The sequence below is a fragment of the Bubalus kerabau genome, chromosome 12 (genome assembly GCF_029407905.1).
Source record: "Bubalus kerabau isolate K-KA32 ecotype Philippines breed swamp buffalo chromosome 12, PCC_UOA_SB_1v2, whole genome shotgun sequence".
In the NCBI taxonomy this organism is placed as follows: Eukaryota; Metazoa; Chordata; class Mammalia; order Artiodactyla; family Bovidae; genus Bubalus; species Bubalus kerabau.
Genome location: NC_073635.1, coordinates 20,819,448 through 20,825,447, shown reverse-complemented (window position 1 = coordinate 20,825,447; position 6,000 = coordinate 20,819,448). Strand labels below are relative to the sequence as shown.

General features: G+C 47.0%; 1 long non-coding RNA gene across 1 annotated transcript in view; it reads right to left on the bottom strand.

Moving 5' to 3' along the window:
• Positions 1-270: 270 nt before the first annotated feature.
• Positions 271-6,000, bottom strand: part of LOC129624088 (uncharacterized) — a 28,179-nt gene continuing 22,449 nt past the window's right edge. Inside the window, exon 3 of the long non-coding RNA XR_008700740.1 lies at positions 271-895. This is a non-coding gene — a long non-coding RNA (uncharacterized LOC129624088). The remainder of the gene's footprint in view (positions 896-6,000) is intronic.

Below are 6,000 nucleotides of genomic sequence, written 5' to 3'. Positions count from 1 at the left end.
AAACCAGTGCTTGCTAAGCAGAATTTTAGATACTTATAGAACCAATAGGCCTACAGTACAGACCCCTGGCTTTGTTGTAGCACCTCGTTCTCTTTCAGACTCTTCCACTGCAATGACGGTTCTCTGCAGAATGATGCATTATTTGTGTTTTTGTTTGTTTTAAGTTTATTTTTAATTGAAGGATAATCGCTTTACAATATTGCTTTGCTTTCTGCCATACATCAACACCATTATTCAGTTTTTAACATTGTCTATGTAGTCACTCGTTTAAGGGGGCAAAGACCAGCCGGCAGTCCCGGACTTTCCTGCAAGGCCCCACGAGGCTCTCTGTCCCCTGGCCATCTAAGGAGTCACCAGAGACGTCAGCCGGAGAGCTGCCACTGCTCACAACCCCAGGCTGCTGAAATGAAAAGTGTCTCCACTTTCTCCTCCTTGGCTGCAGTTGGAAAATTTGGAGTCTCTGGGGGTGGGGAGTGTAGAGGAAGGACACAGTGGAGAATGGGAGCCAGTGGAAGGTGGGGGCCGTGGCACCAGCGATTCACGTCTCTTCAACTTGCTGTAGACACTGCGGGCATTGTTTGAAATCACATAGAAATCGTCCTACACGGCTCTCCATCTTACTAGCTGCTCAGCCACTTTGTCACATTAATCCTTCAAACTGACGTGAGTAAATAATACCACATGTGGCCATGATGACAGTCGTCTTCATAATGTATTCATCTCAAGGTACTCATGGGTTTTGCTAAAACAGTGTCAGTGAATGTCTTTAGAAAACTGCCATCAGAATAGCCAGCTGTCTTTACGCCGTGTGACATCTTGGAGACTTACGTTGGGACAGGCTGAAAGCTGGTGAGATGGGTGAGTGGCGCTCTTAGCCTCGTGATGACATCGGGCTCTGATAAGACACAGATTAACATTTGTAACACCTGGAGTCCCCAGACTGTATGCATTTCACACACACAGACACACACACACACACACACACACACACACACACACACACACTGCCCGAATCCCAACTGCGTCTTTGTCACTACGATTTTTGTACAACTTATCAAGAAATCTTTGTTGACACTAGACGTGATCTTCGGAACGAGCATATCCTTCTCTCTTATCCCTTCCCTCTTCAGATATTGAGCACACGGTTTATGTCTAGCTTCGTGCTAGATGTGAGAGATTCCACAAAGGAAGGCACAGCCCTGGCCCTCGGGAACTAGAGGTCAGCAGGGTCTGCAGGGATGACACACGGAGAGAGCAGAGCCGCACGGTGCAACAAGCCCATTAGGTTCAAAGTCCAGACGAACATCATGTGCGAATAGCTGAAAACGTTTAGCTGTCTTTATGGGGCGGGGTCATAATGCCCATGGAAATAAGTAGTCTCAAAAGACGTAGGCTGTAGAAAGCAGGGGGAAGTGTGGCTGGGATCAAAGAGTGCTGGCTATCAGACACAACGAGGGCACAACACCAGTGGCCAGTGGGTCTGGGACTCTGAGCAGAAGACAAAGGCAGCTCAGGGTTGGCCAAACACATGGGTCAGAATAAGAACATCCAACAGGAATCAACAGGTTTGATACAGTTAAGGTCAAAATGATCCTACCCAGCTGAATCCTCAGGAATTTGGTCGGGGCAAAGTTTAGGAAAGTATTCCCAAATCTTGACTGACAGAATCACCTGGAAACATTTTCTATTTTTTAACATTTTATAACATTTTCATACCTCAGATCTGCTGAATCAGTATCACATCAGAGGCCTCGGGAATCTATTTTTTAAAAGCCAGAAATTTACCTTGAAGCCACAGTGCAGAGTGACCATGCTGACTCTCCTGAGACATCGAGCTAACCTGTAAGAGCTGACTGGGGGAGGAGTGAGCCGCAGCCCAGCCAAGCTTCAGCCCAGGCATGCCTACTGACGGAAGAGAAAAGCCTTTGAGGCATTAACACTCTGGTGAGAATCGTTCCTGTCTGCTCCCTCAAGAGTAATATGAGAGAGAGACCTAGCCTCTGCAGTGGTGGACAGTCAGGCACTGAGTCATATAGGCAAAGGGGATAGTATAAGTTTGAAAGTACAAGTGTTAGTCGCCCAGTCGTGGCTGACTCTTTGTGACCCCATGTAGCCCGTCTGGCTCCACTGTCCATGGAATTCTCCAGGCAAGGATACTAGAGTGGGTAGCCATTCTCTTCTCCAGAGGATCTTCCTGATCCAGGAATCAAACCCAGATCTCCTGCATTGCAGGAGGATTCTTTTCCATCTGAACCATCAGGGAAGCCCACTGTAGGTTTAAGGGCTGTCCAAGTTGGAAGAGGCCATCTAGGTTATGCCCCCAGTGAAAAGTCCACTCAACAACAAACCTGCTCCATAACCACTCAGTCTTTGCTCAAACACTTCCAGAGACAGGAAGCTCACTACCTACAGAGGAAGCTTGTTCCATTGTGTTACAGTTCTTGCTGATTCAGATGAAAACAGGAAGAACTCATCGAACATTTTGCAACTTCTCCCTGCTCTTCCTGCTGGTAGTTTGAAGAACATACCTAATTTCTCTTCAAATATTTGAAATCTCCTATTGGATGCCCCAAACCTTTTTTCTCAAGCCAAACTCCCAGACCTTTTTACCACTCCTTTTATAACAGGTTTTGAGATCTTTCTGGAGCTTTCCAGGTGCCATGACGTTCTAAAACCAGCTCATTCTCTCTATCAGTTCAGTTCAGTTCAGTCGCTCAGTTGTGTCCAACTCTTTGCGACCCCATGAATCGCAGCACGCCAGGCCTCCCTGTCCATCCTGTTCGGATGTTCGAACTCCTGTCCGGAGTTCACTCAGACTCACGTCCATCGAGTCAGTGATGCCATCCAGCCATCTCATCCTCTGTCATCCCCTTCTTCTCCTGCCCCCAATCCCTCCCAGCATCAGAGTCTTTTCCAATGAGTCAACTCTTCGCATGAGGTGGCCAAAGTACTGGAGTTTCAGCTTCAGCATCATTCCTTCCAAAGAAATCCCAGGGCTGATCTCCTTCAGAATGGACTGGTTGGATCTCCTTGCAGTCCAAGGGACTCTCAAGAGTCTTCTCCAACACCACAGTTTAAAAGCATCAATTCTTCAGTGTTCAGCCTTCTTCACAGTCCAACTCTCACATCCATACATGACCACTGGAAAACCCATAGCCTTGACTAGACGGACCTTTGTTGGCAAAGTAATGTCTCTGCTTTTGAGTATGCTATCTAGGTTGGTCATAACTTTCCTTCCAAGGAGTAAGCGTCTTTTAATTTCTTGGCTGCAGTCACCATCTGCAGTGATTTTTGGAGCCCAAAAAAATAAAGTCTAACACTGTTTCCACTGTTTCCCCATCTATTTCCCATGAAGTGGTGGGACTGGATGCCATGATCTTCGTTTTCTGAATGTTGAGCTTTAAGCCAACTTTTTCACTCTCCTCTTTCACTTTCATCAAGAGGCTTTTTAGTTCCTCTTCACTTTCTGCCATAAGGGTGGTGTCATCTGCATATCTGAGGTTATTGATATTTCTCCCAGCAATCTTGATTCCAGCTTGTGTAACCAACACATGCACAGGGCCTCTCTTGCCCATACCCAGCCCTTGATTGCAAAGACCAGAACGTCTCCCAGGGTAACCTGGGCAACGCCTCTCAGGTGATGGAGAAACTCCCATCCCCCTCCTCAGCTTTGTCCAGATCCTTTGGGGGAGGGGCCTGAGTTCTTGGTGCCTCCTGCCGTCATGATTACAGCAGATGCGTGGCATAAACCTCTCTTTCTCCCCAGAAGGGCTGTGAGCCTTTTCTTACCAGAGTGCTGAAGGGATCAGACTCTGTTTCTCAGTCCAGGATTGTGGCCATTCGGAAAAGAAAAAGGAGCCAAATAAATAAATCTAGTGACTGCTTTCCTACCCTGGGCTCTGCAGCAAGCATTAGGGTTTGGAATCCTCCACCAGCAGCACTCTGAGTCTGTATGCTGCCCACTCCCTGGTGACCCTCAGTCGTGCACGCAGGGCAGAGGTGCAGGACAGGGCTTGGCTTCAGAGCTGGAACAGGGCGGTGACTGGCAGTGACATGGGAGTGAGCAAAGACATTGTCATGAGCCACAGCCCAGGTTCCTGACACTGGCTTTCTGAAAACAAGGAGCTGGACCCATCTCTCTCTTGTCCCTTTCCTCACTCCCTGGCCCCCAAGCAGCATCAGACCTATTTGAACACAGATTCTGAGGGGGCTCAGACTTAACAGCATGCTTTTTGCACATGGCATAATGAATCTGTATCACTCCAGGGGCAGGGACCCTGATTGGCTAGTCACACAGATCACCACGTCGAGGGTAAGAGCATTCCAAGACAGAGAACAAACAAGTGCAAAGGCTGTGGAGCAAGAGAATTCATGGTTTGTTTAAGGAACGATGCCAAGGCTAGGAGAGAGTGAACAAAGAGTACTGTGATGAAGCAGAGAGAAACAAAGAGCTGTGATATGAGGATCTTCTGGATCATCACAAGGACTTTGGCTGCCATCTGGGTAAAGCGGGAGCCACTGGAGAGTTTAAGAAAGGGGTGACACCATCTGACTTATGTTTAATGAGCTTCCTCTGGCTGCCACCTTAAGATGGCGGCAGAAGCAAGAAGGCTTCTGAAATGATCTATGGAGAAACAACAGCAGCCTGGACTGAAGTGGCAGTGGGAAGTGGTGGAGAGCAGTGGGGTCCTGGGATAGCAGATGGCAAAGCCCTCGGGATTTGCTAATGGAGTGAATGTGGAATGATGGCTTTGCTGACAGAGTGAAGGCGGAGGGTGTCAGAGGAGGGAAGGGGGACTCAGAGGTTTGATTCTGAGCAAATGGGAGGGGGAGCTGCCGTGGTCCGAGTGTGAGAGGGCTGACAGCAAGAGGAGCGGGTCTGCAGGGTGGAAGGTCAGGCACTTGGCAGTCCAGCTGGTTCCGGCTCCGTCATGGACAGACCCCAGGTAGAGGACGCGCTCTGCCGTCCCTGAGCCTGAGTCTCTTCTCTGCCTCCTTCCCGGCTTAATCTCCTCCATGTTCATATCCCTAGGGCCAGCTGGTGATGCTGGGGATTCTAAAAGCACTGAAATCAAGACCCTGCTCTATCCTTGATGTGCTACTTCACAAGGCAAGAAATTGGGCCAAGCGAACATTTTAGCAATGTTTTCAATTAAAAGAATGGAAAAGCTTCTGTTTGTTTAAGATTTCACAATGAGGCCCTGTTTCATAAGTCTAAAAACTCAGTTCAAGGACTCTGTTTTTTCCTGTCAGCCACTAGCTGGGCAGGGATGACCACTCCTCTCACTTGGGTTGCCTTTATAGTTACTGAGCATCTTCACACTGCCTTCATCTAAAACATTATTTGATTTTCAACCAAATATCTAATTTATGGTTGAGGAAACTGAGGCTTGCAGAATTCAGGCCACTCGAAGAAAGTCACCCAGTCAGAAATTCAGCACAAGCAGAATTTTAATTCAAATATTCAGACTCCAAATGTAATTTCTCATATTATATTGCACACACTATCCTTTTTTTCCATATTCCTGAGTTCAGTTGGATTTGTGAAGTAGCAGTAAGACTTTTAAGACAGAACTTTATACAATTCCTCGTGTGGAGGGGTACCTTTGCTTATGTCAGCTATACCCCCAAAGCCTCAGGTTTTCTGTGACTCCAGCCAGAAACTGTGATTCACCTGGTTCAAAGGAACGTGGATTAATTCCCGTGAATAAAAGAGAGATTAAAAACGCAACCTAAATAATCTCCTTTGTAAGGAGCCTCTGTGCTATATCTTAAAAAGACTCACCAAACTTGTGATGAAGAATCATGACTGGTCAGAACAGAGTATTGAGTAGAGTTCCTTGTGCTAGTCAGTAGATTCTTATTAGTTATCTATTTTATGCATAGCAGTTTGTATATGTCAATCCCAATCTCTCAATTAATCCCTCCTCCCTTTCAGTTTTATGGGGAAATAATCTTTAAAAGGGTGGATATATGTATATGTATGACATTACTTTGCTG